Genomic DNA, 19,490 nt, shown 5'->3' with positions numbered 1-19,490 from the left:
CCGGGCGATCGCACCTCGCCGCAGGTCGACTTCGGACACGGGCCACTTTAAGCGACCCGTTCCGTACTATCGGGATAACCGAGCGGTGTTATCGTCAACCTCGACGGTTCGATTAATTATTGGGCGCATTTAGCCCATGACCAACCCTTTACGTGAAGTAAGATGGAGATTCAACAAAAGAAAAGACGAAGCGAAACGGGAGAAACAGTTCAACATAAAGCACATTTATTCCGCGGCAAACGGAAAGCACACATATACAATTATGCACCAAAAGCAAATGTAAAAGTGACACGACAATTCTGCACAAAAAGCAAATGTAACAAAAGAGACACAATGCAGATCTACTACCGACTACCGAGCACAAGGCAACACTTATACAGTTTTACTTCACAGACGGCGCCGACAACACATATACTCCAAAGCAAAAGAAAAAGGGGCCACCCTCATCGACAAGGGGGCAGACGGGCCTGGGGCCGAGACCGCGTCGAGCCTACCCGTCTGGTGATGAGCCGCAAAATGGCGGCGGCGCCCCGACTCCGCAGGCCTCGCTGGCACTGCTTGGAATGGGGTGGGAACGGGGCCCCCTTCTCACACTATCTCAGCACGGGGGGAAACAGGAGGGGGTTGTTGATGCTCGGGGGGGTGAGGATATCTGGCTGGCTTGGGTCCCGCGACGAGCGACGCCACTGCGACCTCGACCGCGTTACCGGCCTCCCCTCTCCGCAGCTCCCCGACTCTGACACGAGCGCCGTCCTCCACAAAGATTCTTGGCTTCTCCAGCCTCTCCGGACCCCGACAGACACTCTCTCGACTGATTTCGCCGCCGCCACAACTCTCCAACTCTTTCCTCTTCTCAACTCTTCAACTCTTCCCAACTCAACTGCCTCGATTCGCTCCGCGCTCGGTGCTTTATAGTCCGACAGGAGAAATCATATGCAGATTTTTGGATCAGGATTGGCTCGGGAGCGGAGCCACGCTCGCCCATTGGACGAAGGAAAAGTGGGCGTGAATCATTCTTGATCCGCGAATCTGTATATAGCGATTATACTCCGACGCGCCTGGAGGCGGGGCCAAATCGCCCCACGCTCGCTGATAGGACGGAACAGAAGTGGGCGTGAATCATTCTTGATCCGATTTCTCGGAAAGGCTGGTGTTTTTGCACCCGCTGCTCGGTGCGCGCCCTGTACGAGTCCAGTATCGGTGCCCACAAGCGGCGCGGGATGCGATGGTTGCGAGGGCGAGTTGTGACGGTAAAGGTTGTGGCTGTTGGCGTTGCTGTTGTTGTGAAGCGGCGTTGCGGTTGGTGGTTGGTGTGTGAAAGTGGTTGTGGAGAAGGTGGATGTTGTGAAGGCGGTTCTGGAGAAGGTGGCTGTGGTTGTCGAGATGCGGTTGGTGGTGGTTGTGGTGGTAGTAATGGCGGTTGGTCCAAAATAAAGATAGTAAAAGAAAAACGGCTATCTAAAAGGGTCGCAGCCCGAATGAATGACATTTATTCCCTCTAAACAACGGGTTTGGGCTAACTACACATATACTTTCAGAGATATCTCACCTACGGGATCTGAATGGTGGTTTGCGAATTTCGTCAACCACAACAATATATATATATATATATATATATATATATATATATATATATATATATATATATATATGTATTGTTGTGGTTTCCCACCCATCGGCGTGCGGGCGACCGCTTCTAGCCAATGGCAGCCGCTCTCGCCCACCAAACGGACAAACCGAGTCGCAGCTTTCGGATCAACGCCGAAGTCCAGCTTCGGGTGTATCTTTAATCACACCGAAAATCGGACAGCTATTCTGTCCGCACGCAGCAGGGTCCGATCGCCGAATTGTCGATTTACCTAATTATGCTCGCAGACAGAAATGCTGGGGATTTACACCTCGACGGGACCTGCTTGGAAACGAGCCGCTAAGCAGCTCGCTCCGTTTGTGATTTGCCGAGCGGTGTATATGGCCAAGCCCCGCCGGATCTGATTCTCTTATCGGTTATTAACAACCAGCTAGTATTCCGAACTCAATTATGGCAGTTCAATGAGGGAAAGGACGCAACGAACAGGTGAACATTTAAACCATGACATTTATTTCACACCCGTAAGCAGTCATGCAGTCATGTAGGCAACCAATGCACGTATGCAATCATGCAGTCATGTATACAACCAATGCACGTATGGGACAAAACACGAGTAACAGAGCCTACAACCGTTCTATTATTATTTATTTACATGCACTTAACAGTTCTACTTAACGGACTTGGCGCCACATCATTCATGCAAAGAAAAACCCCAGAAAAGGCAAGGGGGCAGAACTGGACCTCGTGGGTCTTTATAAGTCACGGAGCCGTGGAGACCACAAAAGCTCCGAGAGACCGCACTGGTTACCTGTCGCCTTCATGGCGACTCGCTGGGCGCTCCTCGACGTCCCATCCACGCGGCAGCTGGCGTGACCGCGGCTCGGCCCAGGTCTCGTCGTGCGGCCTGGTCGATCAGGCCTAGTCGACAACGCCTCAAAGGAACGAACGGCCCTTTGCTCTTTCAGAGTTGATGCTCTCTTAAGAGCCCGCCCATTCCTCAGCGTCGTTTAGACTGTCCCGGGGCCCGATCACCGTTATGCCGCTGGTTGGCGACTCCTCTCCGGCCTCTCTCCAGCGACCCAATGTTCGGTACGGCACGGCAGGCTGCGCTCCTAGCTCCAGTCTCTTCCGCTCTCTCCAGCTCCTCACCGACTTCAGACTCCAGACTCCAGACTGATCCAGCTCCCAACGCGACTCCACACAACTGCTGGCTTGGCGTCTCTGCGTGCCTTTATATTGGATCTGTGAGGCGACGTTTTGATCTCCGCTCTCTCACCTCTAACCCCCCGCTGGCTCCGCCCCTTTTTATCTTTTGATCCGAATTGTCATGAAGCTCGGAGAGAGCGGATGTGGGTGAAATCATTGACCCTCGCCCCAACGAAGGAGTCCCCACGTCTGGTGGCAGAGATGTTGTTTGTTCAGGACGCTGTTGCCGGTAACAAGATGGCGGCATTCATGAAGATGAAGGTGAGGCGATGTTTGTTGTGGCGTAGGTGGTGAGGGGATGTTGTGGTGGTCGTTGTGGAGATGGTTGATGAGAGCGATGTTTTCGTTATGGAGAGGTTTGATGAGAGGTTGTTGAGGAGATAGCGAGATGTCGTGGTTGGCATTGTGGAGATGTGGTTGGTGGTGATTGTGGTGGTTGTTGTGAAGGCAGTTGTGGAGAAGGTGGCTGTGATTGTTGAGATGCGGTTGGTGGTGGTTGTGGTGGTTGAGAGGCGGTTGGTCCTAAATAAAGATGGCAAAAGAAAACACTACCTCAAAGATCACAGCCCTGTTACACGGATAAAACCGCGAGATTACGGTGGGGAAATCTATCTGAACACAGACTTATTGACATAACTGATCTAAAGGATACCGTTGTGGTGTCCTGTGAATTTCCACAACCGTAACAGTATGTATATTTCTTTATATGTATGAATGTATATATATGTATGTATATATTTATGTAAAATATATATATATATATATATATATATATATATATGCATATAATTGACGTTTAATGGTGTACACGTGACGCATCCTCCAATTTTTAGGATGTACGATTTAAGGAGCATCTATTTTTTATGTACATTATAAATAGTTCAGCACTGTCGAGGTAATTTCACAAACTCAAGTAATCACATGTACAGCACCATGTACTGTAGGTTGAATAAATGTCCTTTATTCCATCATGTGGTGCATGCATGGTGACTAACGATCTGATCATGAGAATAAAAACAAGGGAAACTTAGAGCTCGAGCTGGGATCAAGGCAGCCATCCTCGGCCCTCTTGTGGCCTCAAGGAGCAGTGCTCTTGATTGTGCAGAAGGGGCAAAGCCACCTGAAGCTATGAGTTTTTCATATTTAAATATGCTCTAAAGTATTTGAAGAAGCTGTAATCAAAAATATTTCATCAAATTAATTGCAGAAGTGTTGTTTGTCATGTAAATTGACATCACTGAAATAATCAAGCAAAAATACTGAAAATACAGTACGGGACAAATGGCATCCCTGGCAGGTATAAACAGGACGGCTGGCCAGTGCGCATTGCTTGGGACCAATTCTGATCTGGTGGGATGTCTCGACAACAATGAGCACAATGAATGGTTGCTAGTCCAATATGTTTGACCCATTTTGAGTTATTTATTTGAACAGAGGAGAAAAATAGGAATAAACCCTGAAAAAAATCATCGTCGTGAGCTGTTTTCTCCACATTCAGGTTCATTTGACTTCCCTCCCTCCTTTTTTTTTTGAAGGCCATATGACCTGGACCTTCAACATTTGGCGATAGAGTGTAAACAAAAAGGTCACTTTGTAGCGCACATACCTCCGCCACGCAATGCCTGATCCACAAAAACATATCGGGCCCAATACATTTTTGAAATATCGTTTTTGGCCCTATCTCTCAATAGTGAAGAATGACTTTGAAAATTAAATAATTCTCGTATCCAGATTTTGATTCTGAGCTTCACCAAAATTGAATCAATTCTTCCTTGTCACACACCCAACATGTTCACCAAGTTTAGTCTGAATCTATTCACACCTTTTTGAGATATTGTGCTATATATAATTTTGACCCAATCTCTTAAAAGTGAAGAATCACTTAAAAATTTTCGCATCCAGTTCCGGATCTTCACCAAAATCAAATCGATTCATCCTTGTCGCACACCCAACCTGTCCTCCAAGTTTTGTCAAAATTAATCCACAACGTTTTGAGTCACAGACAGACAGACAGACAGACAAACAAGGGTGAAACCATTACCTCCATCCACCTCCAGTGGCAAAGGTAAAGAACAGAAGGGAGAGGAGAGGTGGGGGACATGCCAACAAAATGGTAGAGGGAGACATGGAGAAATAAGGAACTTGGAGAAGAATGAGAACAAGGTGAGGACACAAAGGTGTAATGGAGGGAACCAATTGCTTAACCCTCCTTGTGCTTCACACGCGGGGTACCTGCAATTATTCCCAAATTACTGTGGCGTCAGCCAGGGAACATTTTTAGCCCAATACTCTCACGAACCAGCTTGCTAGGCCTGTTTGACTGAATTTTGAATTTGATCAGCTTGCCGGCCGAAACTCTCCTCTTCATGCAAAATACCGGAGGATGTTTAAATATCCTCTACCAAATGCGAGCAGACAGGCCACCAAACTGTATGTCCATGTGAGGGATGACACACTTTCTGATGCAATGCTCTGCCTGCAAAGCGTATCAGTCGGTGAGTCGGAAATCAAACCCAGACCAGACGGAAAACCAAACCACGTTATATAAATAGTTCATACTAGTCATCGAAGTTAACTTTAAACTGGAATTGTGTTTTTAAACACATAGGCTATGCAGCAGTTAAATCAATTGGTATTGTTTTTGTGGATTGGCTGGTTGAGTTCATGATGTTTTTTTGCTTGTCCATGGTGTATTTTTGAACTGACGTAAAGTAAATTAATGATCATAATTGCAAAGGTTATGTCACTTGGCTAATCATTTTGATTTTTTCACAACAAAAATAATCTTTTGGGACTATTATGGATGCAGCACATTATTCCCTTAGGAAAATCAATTGGACCTCTTGCAACATACTGTGACCCCATCTTACAACAGTTTGAAATAGTTGCCTGCTTTTGTGATGTATGTCACAATGTTGTAATGTGCAGTGCAACCTTCGGGAGATTTGAAAATAGAAGTCATGACAAGTAAAGTAAATGTATCCATCAGACAGGCTTATGGAAATAGCCACCTTTGTCTGTCTGTCTGTCTGTCTGTCTGTCTGTCTGGTTGGTAGTCTTGTATGCACTCCTAATTAACTGCGAGACTGAATGAGTTGAAACTTGGTGCTTGTACTCGGGGTGTACGGAAGAATTGCAGTTCGCTAAAGACACTCATAACCCTGATTATTTTGTCTTAAGTGTCTGGAGTGGGTATTACAAATCATAATATAATAAAATAGATCGAGTCCATCTCTGAAAACTATTCAAAATCTGAAGCAAAGGATATCAACAATTATAATGCCTCACAAAGTATATATGTAGAAACATATATATAATTTCTGTTAACGTCTGCGTGTAATTTGACGTACCTCCTCCAAAACTGCTGGACGGATTGTCACCACCTTCGGGATGCGGGTGCTCTGTGGTCAAATGAACAGCATGGGCCATGTGAGATCGCGCCAGACGGACAGGTTTGGGAATTTTCGGTGATTTTCTAATTTTTACATTCGTTTGCATGGCGACGTGTGACGTCACCGCTGAGAGGCGTAATTCCGTCATGACATCATCGGTCATTCGCTGACGTCATTACGTCTGTCGTTGACAGACCGTCACCACCGAGAGGCGTAATGCCACTCCTCGAAAACAGCGTCTGCAATGTAAAACCCTCTTCGGCTCATGCTGACTACCTCAGAAGGTGAATTTGACACAAAAAATGTAACAAGAAACATTGTATTTAAAGTAAAGATTTTTTTTTTAAATTATTTCTGTTAACGTCTGCACATATTTTGACGTTTCTCCTCCGAAACCGCTGGCAGGAATGTGCTCATTTCTCATATACTGGGGTTTCTTAATGTGACGAAGACGATGCACTACATTTCTAAGCTGGAATTGGATGACAACGTGGCTCAAACAAGATTTTCAACCCATCGACGGCCGCATTTATTCCCGTTCGGTCGCCATCGCTGAACTGCTGTCCGGTAAGTGCTGCCATCTATCCAAAAAATATGAACTCGAGTAAGGGAGTACTCATTACATCAAACACTGAACATAAACACAACTGATAATAAATAGTATAGCTCAGAACATCAGCAATGGTTGTCATGTTTTAAAAAATCAGCGTGGAAGGAGGGGAACGATGAGCGCCAGAGCTCTGCCAACATGATGTACCCTGAATGGCTCTTTCCCGGACTGAACACGCCCTCTGAGACTGTCAATTTGTGTCTGAAATCCAATGTACATATTAAAAACACGTGAAAATAAGTTGCAATAGGCCTACGTCCAGATAACATCAAAGGCTATAACACTGAACAACAAAAATTTTTTACTGGAGATGTGTAAAGTGATTTAGACTAATTTGGGTACGCTGATTTCAAAAATCATAACCGTTTTGCTGTATCATGTCAGGATTTTCAGGAACAGAAATATTCCCATTGCCTAGAAGTCAGGATTTCAATGAAATTTACAAAAATTCATTTATTCATTTATTTCATCATGAATGCTTCAAAATTATAGAAATTACAGAAAAACTCCACTAGAATGTAATTAAAAATGCTTTAGGCATTTGGCTTTGCGTTTGTGCTGCTCTGTGTCAGTTTCACGATGCAGGAACCAGCAGAAATCGCCCATCATGTTCGGGTTGTGCCGCCCTTGGTAACGCGTCTCCATGAGTGAAATCTCTTGGTGGAATCGCTCGCCGTGCTCGTCCGAGACTGCTCCCAAGTTGTCAGGGAAGAAGTTCAGGTGCTGGTGTAGGAAATGGATTTTCAGGGACATCCTGGAGCCAAGTTTCCTGAAGGACTCCAGCAGCTGCTGCACTATTTCTTCATAGTTGTCCGCGCGCTCATTCCCCAAGAAGTTGTCCGTCACAGCTTTGAAGCTCCTCCACGCTGCCAGCTCTTTGGGGTTTAGAGTTGTCGGAAAAGTTTCGTCCTTCATAATCTGTCGGATTTGCGGTCCAACAAAGACACCAGCCTTGATCTTGGCCTCCGACAAGGTGTTGCCAAACTTTTCCTTGAGGTATAAAAACCCACGCCCATTCAGATCCATTGCCCGTACAAAACTTTTCATCAAGCCGAGCTTTATGTGGAGTGGTGGAAGGAAAACCTTGGCTGGGTCGACAAGGGCGACATGCTTCACGTTGTGTCGACCAGGTACATGCTCTTTTCGCTCTTCCCAATCTTTCTTCGTCCAGTGATTCTTGTCGTCTCTGCTATCCCAGAGACAAAGGAAGCACATGTATTTCGTGTAGCCTGACTGCAGCCCTAACAACAGCGCCACCACTTTCAAGTCTCCGCAGATGTGCCAGTTGAAGTCATTGTACTTGATGGAATCAAGCAGCTGCCGCATAGTCTCATAGGTCTCTGTCATGCCGAACGCGTGAGCCAGTGGGACTGATGGTTTCTCGTTGCCATTGTGGAGCAAAACGGCCTTCAAGCTGTTCTTCCCCGAGTCGATGAAGAGGCGCCAGTCTGCAGGATCGTGATCACACCCAAGTTCTTTCAACAGACCGTTGATGTCACTGCAGAATGTCATCGTGTCTTCCATCTCAAAGAACTCAGCCATGTCTCTGTGACGTGCTCTGAACAAGGATATCTTGGTGTTAGGTTCAAGTAGATTCCACTGCTGCAGCCTTGATCCAAGCAGCTCTGCCTTCGCCTTTGACAGCGAGAGATCTCTTACAAGATCATTTAAGTCTCCCTGGTTCAGAAGGTGTGATTCTTGAGTGTCGGGTTCAAAAGGTTCATCATCACCATCCTCTTCACCACTGCTTACAGCTATGTTCTGATCAGCTGGAGGTGTTGGAACGGGGTTCTCGTCATCATGAGGCACAGGTTTACGAGCAGAGACGCAGTCAGCGTACTTGATGTGACCTTTATTCTTCTTGTTGAAGCCGGCGATGCTTGTGCAGCAGAAATAACAATCATCATGATGATTCTGCGGCTCACGCCATATCATGGGCACCGCAACTGGCATGCTCGCGCGCTTGCCCACCAACCACTGAGTCAAGGTTGTGTGACAGCTTGTGCAGCAGATGTGTGGTGCCCAGCTCTGTTCTTGGTCCCCCACCTTACACCCGAAGTAGTGAAAGTAGGCGGCCTTCATTTTCACTGCTGTAGATATACTTCGCTGTTGATCTTTTTTGGTATACCGACCACAGACATAACAGAAGTTGTCAGGATGATTGGTACAGGAACGCCTACTCATCTTTATCTGAAAGAAAGAAATATAACACAAGTTAACAACAATTGTACGAAATAGACATGTTAAAGACATATGTAAATTTCATTGAAATCCTGACTTCTAGGCAATGGGAATATTTCTGTTCCTGAAAATCCTGACGTGATACAGCAAAACGGTTATGATTTTTGAAATCAGCGTACCCAAATTAGTCTTAATCACTTTACACATCTCCAGTAAAAAAAATTTTTTGAAATTTGTTGTTCAGTGTAATCTGAAGGTAGGGGGAACCAGGGAATGGGTATGAGGTCATCCCTTCATTGCCCGGATCCTCTTCTTTTCTTTGTTCTTCGAAAGCACGGTGTCAGACAATAGATTCTGTACCGTGTGTGTGTGTGTGTGTGTGTGTGTGTGTGTGTGTGTGTGTGTGTGTGTGTGTGTGTGTGTGTGTGTGTGTGTGTGTGTGTGTGTGTGTTAACTGTTCAAATTAAAGAGGTGTTCGATTGTCGGATGCACCCAAACAACTGCCGTTCATTACATTAATTGTCAATATCAACCGCCATCGTTTCCTGTGTTGTGTCTTGCATGTGTATCTTCAAATGAAAGCGTCCAAGCTTTGTTTGATCGTGGGATGTGCGCCAAAAAGTGCCGTTCATTGAAATTTGCATTCTGGTTCTCGGTCACCCTCCACTGCTCCTGTTCAGTCTTGGGCTAGGCCTATATCCTGTAAAACTTGCCCCATCAGACGCCAACCTTACAGTCACACTGCAGAGGATGCAATTTCCAGTCAGACTCCCATACTCGATGACCATAAACAAATCCCAGGGCCACACATTTTACAAACTCGGAATATACCTCCCAGCCCTTGTGTTCTCCCATGGCCAATTATATGTTGCATTTTTACGTGCAAGAGGTTACTCCTATATATCTATCAATGTCGACAATAATTCCTCATAAGGACTTTTCAGCAGCAAGACACTCACCCAAAATGTCATCTACAGGGAGGTCCTTAAGAAAACTAAGGACAGGTAACCATAGTGCATCACATCCCTTATGACACCCTCCCCAGCTTCCCATGACATCAACTTTTATGCCTCATCCACCTTTTGCCACCTATTCAACTCTGTGTGGAGCACGGGTATATGCTAGTGTATATATATATATATATATATATATATATATATATATATATATATATATATATATATATATATATATATATATATATATATATATACATATACATACATACATATACAGGGGGCTGCAAAAGTAGGTATACATTAAGGATTATACCAGTATTATACCAGATTATACCAGTATTACCAGTATCACGGGACTTGAACAGTTTGAACATTTGAGGGATTAATATGTTTATTATTGGTATGTTATTATTGATATGCTTGTATAATCAATAAAATACGTTTTGTGCGCACGTTTTGTTTTTCATTACTGTATACCTATTTTTGCAGCCCCCTGTATGTATGTGTGTGTGTGTATATATATATATATATATATATATATATATATATATATATATATATATATATATATATATATATATATATATATATATATATATATATATATATATATATATATATATATATATATATACAGTATCTCACAAAAGTGAGTACACCCTTTACAAAAATGTACATATTTTGTTGTAACTGTTTACTCAGATGTATTATAAACGCAAGACTCAAAGAAATGACAGAGTAGACATTCTGTCATGCATGTACAGGCCCAACACATTTATTCTGTGGAAACAATGTGGCATACTGGGCATATCTGTGAAAAGGGGGTGGGGGGGGCAACAAAAGTGAGTACACCCGATGTACTTTCTCACATTGAAGCGTTATTGTTTTCAGTATTTTGTACGTCCACCATTGTTTTTGAGCACAGCAGCTATTCTACTCGGTATGGAGTTGACCAGTGTTCCACATGTCTTTGCTGGGATCCTGTTCCACTCCTCTGCAATGACTTCTCGAAGTTGCGTGATGTTGGACACCCTTTGTCCCTCAACCTTACATTTCAGGATGCCCCACAGGTGTTCAATTGGGTTTAGATCAGGTGACATGCTTGGTCACTCCAACACATTGACCTTCCACTTCTTCAGAAAGGCAGTTGTCTGCTTGGAACGATGCTTCCGATCGTTTTCGTGCTGAAATGCAGCTCCCCCACCAAGTTTTCGCAGAGAGGGTAACATCTTCTCCTTCAGGATGTCACAGTACATTGTAGAATCCATGTTTCCCTCGATGAACTTGAGCTCTCCAGTACCGGCAGCACCCATGCATCCCCAAACCATGACACTACCACCACCATGCTTGACAGTAGGGATAACACACTTGTGTTGGTACTGTTCCCCAGGTCGCCGCCAGACACGCTGCACTCCATCAGATCCAAACAAATTGATCTTCGTTTCATCAGACCAGAGGACATGTTGCCAGTTGTCTAGGGGCTTGGATTGATGTGCTTCAGCAAACTGTTTGTGAGCTTTCTTGTGGCTCTGCTTCAGGAGAGGCTTACACCTTGGACGACGCCCATGCAACGCGATGTGATGGAGTGTGCAACATATGGTTTGTGCACTAACAGACTGGCCAGAAGCTGTAGAAATCTTTTCAGAAATCTTGGCAGCACTTTGCCATCTGTCTTGGAGGACTAGATTCTGAACTTGGTGAACAGTACGTGCAGTCATCTTTGCTGGTCTGCCCTGGCGAGCGCAACTCATTGTTGTACTCTTCTTGGAGAACCTCTGGATGACCTTGGCCATGGTGTTGGGGCTTACTTTCAAAGAAGCACTGATCTTCTTGTATCCTTGGCCATCTTTATGAAGGGCAACGATTCGATCTTTGACATCTTTCGAGAGCTCTTTACCATGAGGAACCATGGTGCTTTCTCAATGGCGATTGGTATAGTATTTCCGATGCAATTATTGATTCAGCAAGCAGATAAACAATGACTGCATTGAGAACACATCTTCACTTTTAACATACCAGGGAGGTTGCAGCTCTCTGGACATTGTGTGTATTATTTGGTGCATATTTGTACCTTTAACACTCTGATTTAAATATGCAGAAAATGATGAAAATGGAAACTGGTTTATCATGTTTGAATTACTTCTTCTGCAGACAATAGCAGGTGTGTACTCACTTTTGTTGCCTCCTCTTTCAGAAATATTCGTAATATGCCACATTGTTTTTATGGAATGGAAGTTTTGTGCCTGCATACATACTGCAGAATGTCTACTCTCTCATCAACTCTAAGCTTTTGCTTCGAGGACAGCTGTTTAAAAAGTTACACTGAATTATTATCTTGCCAAAACGAAGTTTTGCAAGATATGTTAGTCAGCTTGTATGTTTTTTTTTTTTTGTTTGTCTGTAATCACGTATAAAAAATTCTGCAGAGCACAGTTATCATCGGAAATTTTTGTAACTTCGCATATCAGAGGCCTATAGAGGTCCCTTTCAGTGCACAAAATTTTGAAGGTCAAGGTCAAAGGTCAAGGTCACTTTGGCGCAAATTAGGGGAGTCGACAAAACCCTTATTTTTTGAGTAATTTTGATCGGATCTTCTTCAAACTTCATGGGAATATAGTTCATGGTCTGGCGTTCAGCTGATTAATTTTTGGTGGCGATTGGCCTTGACCTTCATATGTTTTTTTTTTTTTGTTTTTTTTTTTTTGGTCTGTAATCACGTATAAATCACTCTGCAGAGCACAGTTGTCATTGGAAATTTTTGTAACTTCGCATATCAGAGACCTATAGAGGTCCCTTTCAGCGCATAAAATTTTGAAGGTCAAGGTCAAAGGTCAAGGTCACTTTGTCGCAAATCAGGGGAGTCGACGAAACCCTTATTTTTTGAGTAATTTTGATTGGATCGTCTTCAAACTTCATGGGAATATAGTTCATGGTCTGGCGCTCAGCTGATTAATTTTTGGTGGCGATTGGCCTTGACCTTCATGGTTAGCGCCTCAGGTGAAACATATTTGACCCCAAGGTCAAATTTTCAAGTTTTAGGAACCATATTGTGTAGTACCTCAAATTGAACACCTCGATGAGTGCTTTCTAGATATGTCAAGCTTGAGACATTATGACGTCGTTTGGTGACGTTATGAGGCAAAAGCATATTTTTCATGGTTACTCTGTAGAACGATTCTCATCGGAATCTCTCGTAGGCAGATATTCCTCAAGGAGTCGCTCCTGGTGGATAGCAGCTCTGTTCACCTCAGTGTGACCTTAAAGAAGTCACACGTGGTCACCTTTTGGCAAGATACGGGTCATCCTGCGGGTGACATTGGTTTTTGTTCATTTACATATTTGTGAGGGGTGTACTCACTTTTGTGAGATACTGCATATATATATATATATATATATATATATATATATATATATATATATATATATATATATATATATATATATATATATATATATATATATATATATATATATATATACACACATATATTTACGTATGTTGGAAGCAACCTTCATCCGAACCACCGATCCAATATTATGTCGTCAAAAATTTGTACAATCTCTGTGTCTCTTTCATCATGGAAAGATCAAGGGAAGAACGATATATATATATATATATATATATATATATATATATATATATATATATATATATATATATATATATATATATATATATATATTTTTTTATATACATATATATGTATATATATATATATATCTATATATATATGTATATATATATATATATATATACATATATATATATATATATATATATATATATATATATATATATATATATATATATATTAGCATATACCCGTGCTCTACACAGTGTTGAATGGGTGGCAAAAGGTGGATGAGGCATAATAGTTGATGTTATGGGAAGCTGGGGAGGTTGTCATGAGGGATGTGATGCACTATAGTTACCTGTCCTTAGTTTTCTAAAGGACCTCCCTGTCGATGACATTTTGGGTGAGTGTCTTGTTGCTGAATAGTCATTGTGAGGAATTATTGTCGACATTGATAGATATATAGGAGTAACCTCTTGCACGTGAAAATGCAACATATAGTTGGCCATGGGAGAGCACAGAGGCTGGGAGGTATATTCCGAGTTTGTCAAATGTTTGGCCCTGGGATTTGTTTATGGTCATCGAGTATGCGAGTCTGACTGGAAATTGCAGCCTCTGCAGTGTGACTGGAAGGTTGGCGTCTGATGGGGCAAGTTTAACATGATATAGGCCTAGCCCAAGACTGAACAGGAGCAGTAATATTTTTTAAAAAATAAATCTTTACTTTGTATACAATGTTTCTTGTTACATTTTTGTGTCAAATTCACCTTCTGAGGTAGTCAGCATGTGCAGAAGAGGGTTTTACGTTGCAGACGCTGTTTTCGAGGAGTGGCATTACGCCTCTCGGCGGTGACGGTCTGTCGAAGACAGACGTAATGACGTCACGAATGACCAACGATGTCATGACGTCATGACGCCTCTCAACGGTGACGTCACACGTCGCCATGCAAACGAATGTAAAACTTATAAAATCGCCCAAAATTCCCAAACCTGTCCGTCTGGCGCGATCTCACATAGCCCATGCTGTTCATTTGACCACAGAGCACACGCATGCTGAAGGTGGCGACAATCCGTCTGGCATTTTGGGAGGATATACGTCAAATTATGCGCAGACGTTAACAGAAATTATATATATATATATATATATATATATATATATATATATATATATATATATATATATATATATATATATCACCCATCAATGCTCAATGATGTACTGATGGGGTTCTGATCGATATCAAACTGACCAACAAATGTAAAAAAAAAATCAGGGTTATAAATTGTATGCTAATCTGAGTTAATGTTGAGGGTCAGAGTTCAGTTCAACTATGACATAAAAAGTAAAAGCAATCCGTAAAAGCAAAAGTAAAACGCAAAAGTAAAAGCAAAAATGATTTCTGAATCCGATCTGATGAATGCATCCATACAGCCAGGTCCTCAGACAGTTATTTCCTTAAATGCATGTTCAGATTAGCCCCATCCCCATGTCTAATGGGATCAATATATATATATATATATATATATATATATATATATATATATATATATATATATATATATATATATATATATATATATATATATATATATATATATATATATATATATATATATATATATATATATATATATATATATATATATATATATATATACATATATATATATATATATATATATATATATATATATATATATATATATATACATACATATATATATATATATATATATATATATATATATATATATATATATATATACATACATATATATATATATATATATATATATATATATATATATATATATATATATATATATATATATATATATATATATATATATATATATATATATATATATATATATATATATATATATATATATATATATATATATATATATATATATATATATATATATATATATATATACATACACATATATATTTGCGGATCCGGGGTGGCGGGATTCTCACCCGGTCCTAGGCACCACCGTCTCCGGGGTTTATAACGCCGGCCAGCTCAGCACAGGCCTCGGGTCATGCGCCTTCAAGTGCGATACCAACGTTATCCTTGTACCTTGCCAGTTGGGGAAATAGAACCCCTGGTTACAGACTGGTTGTCTCAGATGCGAGCGTTTTCTGCCAGTCTGTAACCATTTTTGGTTTTATATGCCAATCGAACGTATCGTTCCCCGACGTGACACAAATTAATCTAGAGCGGCAACTTCATACGAATTAACCAGATTTATTGGGTAACATCGGGGATCTCAACACAATCAAAATTCACGACAATGATTTTATTAACAATCCTCAACCCGTTCTTATCTAGGGAACCACGGACTAAAGGTTTTGAGGGGGTCGCTATCTAAATATGCCTTAGACAATGTGCAGACATAGACAGACAGACAAACAGCATGCATGCAAGACAAGACAGAGTACGTGGTGATGTCTTATGGAAGAGAGGACAGTGTCAAAAGCATGAATGTCGCTCGCAACAGGCGAATGTCCACGGATTCGAACTCCCGCTCGAACGTGCCGCGTGGCGAAATGGAGGCGTCATACTCTTGCTCCCTCAAGGCACCGCATGCGCACGCTCTCCTTAGCGCGTTCCGGCCCCGCGCAATGTCGATGGCACAAGTCCGCCAGATCAACGATGGGCCTCATCCGATCTCTCTCTCAGTCCAGCACACAAATCCAGGCCTGGCCTGTGCACCAGACAAGGCCCAAATCGAGGTGCCGAGCTCCCCAGGCAGATCGACAATGTGTCCAGCCGTGAGGTGAGTAAGGACGGAGGCTCCATGGCCAGACGCAGGCCGAACCTCAAAGCCGGCTGCCGTTCCTCTCACGACAGAATCCTCGATGTGCAGGTCGGTTCAGCGTCTCTCCCGGCAGGTCTAACACTGTGCCTCCTTCGTTCGCTCGCTTTGAAGCGACTCCGAGCACACCTCTAGAACCCGACGCTCGTCCAAACTGAAAATCCTTTTCTCTCACAGTTTCTCCTTTCGTTCCACGAGCATGCCTCTCTCTGCGACTAACAAAAACCCCTCCCCTTCGCGTCACTTCCTCCCCTTGGCCACACCCTCTCTCCAGGCTACACTCCCTCAGCCGACTGGGCAGGGCTTCGTCCGGGATCGGGAAGAAGAGGGAGTTCTCGTTCCACCACCACCGCACAACAATAATACAGCCTGTTATACCTCCCGACACACATGCTACGTCCATTTTCCCACACAACCCAGCTATACATGCATTGAATGGGGGATCTGAGCTAATCCTATATTTAGTAGTCCAATCAGGGCCATTTCCACCACAATATATATATATATATATATATATATATATATATATATATATATATATATATATATATATATATATATATATATATATATAGTTCTGCGGAACCATCAATTCCCAAGGCAAAGGCACACAACATATAGTGGTTCCTGAGATAATTATTTCATTAGTATTTGTTTCAGGAAGCCTTTCCCTTATGTCTAATTTGTTTTTTTGGTCATATGCATCATGTGGGCTTTGGGCATGTTTTTTTCTTCCTTATTTTCCCCTCTTAACTCTGCACACAAGTTTCCTGCATGCATACATGCATGCCAAAGATCATAGCAAATAGCATTCATCAGCATACGCACACCAAAACCATTCTAATCACGTGCCATAACTCAATGGGAATTTCACTATGACCTTCACCACATACGCACCCCAATGTTACATTTCATACATCGTCAAGATTCCTTCTTTATAATCACCACACTATTGAAGCACAATCCAACTTCACCAACATTCACCATTGATGCCACAACCATGACAAATGTTCACAACCTCCACAAGCCACCATGTCAGAACTCACCACCACCCTCACTGCTACATTTATGCTGCCATCACCTCAATCATGGACACCGCTGATGACTGGCACTCCATTTTGACGCTGGCAGGGAATGGGGGAGTGTGGCACACCATTGCCAATGCTCGGATCTGGACGTGCAGACATCTCACTTTGAGCACAAGTGTGCGCTGGATTCCATTTGACATTGTGTCAGTTGTCCTGATGCTCCGCTCCATTACAGCCTGCATTTGGTGTGTTGGCACATGTTCAGGGCTGGAGAATATGACCAAATGAATGGGGCCATGTTAATTGTGGTGGTCAGCCATGTAGAAGAGCTTGGAGCATAATGGGGCCATTTCCGCTGCCTTCTTTGGGTGAAGCCAGTGCCGTGGTAATCGGTTGCGATCAATGGGGGTGCTGGAAAACACCTATCACTCTGCTTGGTCTGCTACCAAACTTTTCCCACACCAAGGGGTTATAAAAGTGGTATGCATTCCACACAGGGCATTCCATGCATTCTGGAGTTATTTGTGAAGGTTCTGTTCTATGCATTCTGTGCATTCTTGGGTGATTCGTGGTTAGCGCACAACAGATGGAGGTTGGCGGGGTGTTGGAATAGAGCTAACGGGCCGGGATGGAGTGAAACGGAGTGCACAGAGCGGAGCGCTGGACGAACGTGGGAACCAGGTGCCAGGCTGAGCGTAGCTATCACAGCATTAGCAGTTATGCTTACAGACTTCCTTACACTTCATTGAGCCTATATTCTCACAATTCTCTTTTTCCCTTTCGATCTCGTCTACTGTGGACACATGGTCATGAAAAGAGCATCAGCGATTTCCTGGGCCCACTGATCCACATCTGTCGCAGTTTCCTCTTCACACATCACTTGCCTATCATTTGCACATCACCACACCCTCATTTTGCACCTCCTCAGACCACGCACATTAAACACCATTAATTTTCTTCCTTTCACTCCCTAAGTGACTCGGTTTGTGCAGGTCCATCGACCTTGCCTGCTATTTAAGAGGACGCATACACCTTGCACTTTTTGTTCACTTCTTTATGATTTAACTTTCCTTGGGAATGTTTCTGATGGTGCCTATCATGTTAGCTTCGAGAAGATTGCATAAGTATTAGATCAGTATGGCACTGCACTGTATCTTCTTTGTAAATAACTGTATTTCTTTGACCACACCTCACCAATCCTTGCTTGCCCTGCTGTACGAATCTTTTGTATTAAACCCATTGCTTATTGTACAACCCACCTTTCCTCGCACTTGCAGTAATAACCTGCTTGTATTATAAATGTACCGAGTTTGGAGCATCTTTTCCTCCATTGGTCCAGTATAGTTCACACCTCGTGTTAGCCAAGAAGTTTTACCGCACCGATTGGCTACACACATTAGCCGGTGCATACTTGGCAGCTCCACTTGGCTGCGTCTGATCAGGTAAGACAAGACAAGTACGCATTAAGGGAACTAGCCCCCTTTGTTACTGCCATTCATATGAAAGGTAACATGCGAAGTGGTGATAACCCTTCCAGGATTGGAGGTACTGTAGATGCAGTTACACAACTTCAGTACAATTTAAAACATTTATTGAACAAACAAACAGATTTTAATGTGCGCGCACAGGAGGTTCTGGACAAACAGACTCACTCCAGATCACTCAATACAATTGGAGAATCTTCGTATTTATATAGTTTTCAGTAAAACACAGTTTTTGTCATTTTTTGTCACTGACACCAGTTTGCCTGCTCTTGACAATTTCCAGGTGAACCTTATCTTCAGTCTTCTTAGACAGCTACTGCTTAAATAGTTGGAACACATATTCAAATCCAGACATATTAATCACACAGAATGCTAGAATGACGTCAAACGCCAACTCTAACGGCCATTAAAACAAGTTTCCATCCTATGTAGGTTAAAAAGTCAGTCTGCTTCTCCCAAAACTGGAAAGATATATTATCTTGAAGTGACTAGAGCTTAGTGGATACATCTGGACATTTTCTTAAATCCACATTTCAACTTGTTTGTGTCTTTTTTTATAAATACTTAAGATAGCTTTACATGACAGGCAATTCTTCTTTATATTCAACTTACTGGCAAAGTTCAACCTGTTTACACTTTTA

The sequence above is a fragment of the Eptatretus burgeri genome, chromosome 18 (assembly GCF_056783735.1).
Source record: "Eptatretus burgeri isolate ZD-2024b chromosome 18, Ebu_testis_v1, whole genome shotgun sequence".
In the NCBI taxonomy this organism is placed as follows: domain Eukaryota; kingdom Metazoa; phylum Chordata; class Myxini; order Myxiniformes; family Myxinidae; genus Eptatretus; species Eptatretus burgeri.
Note: the sequence above shows the minus strand (reverse complement) of the source record.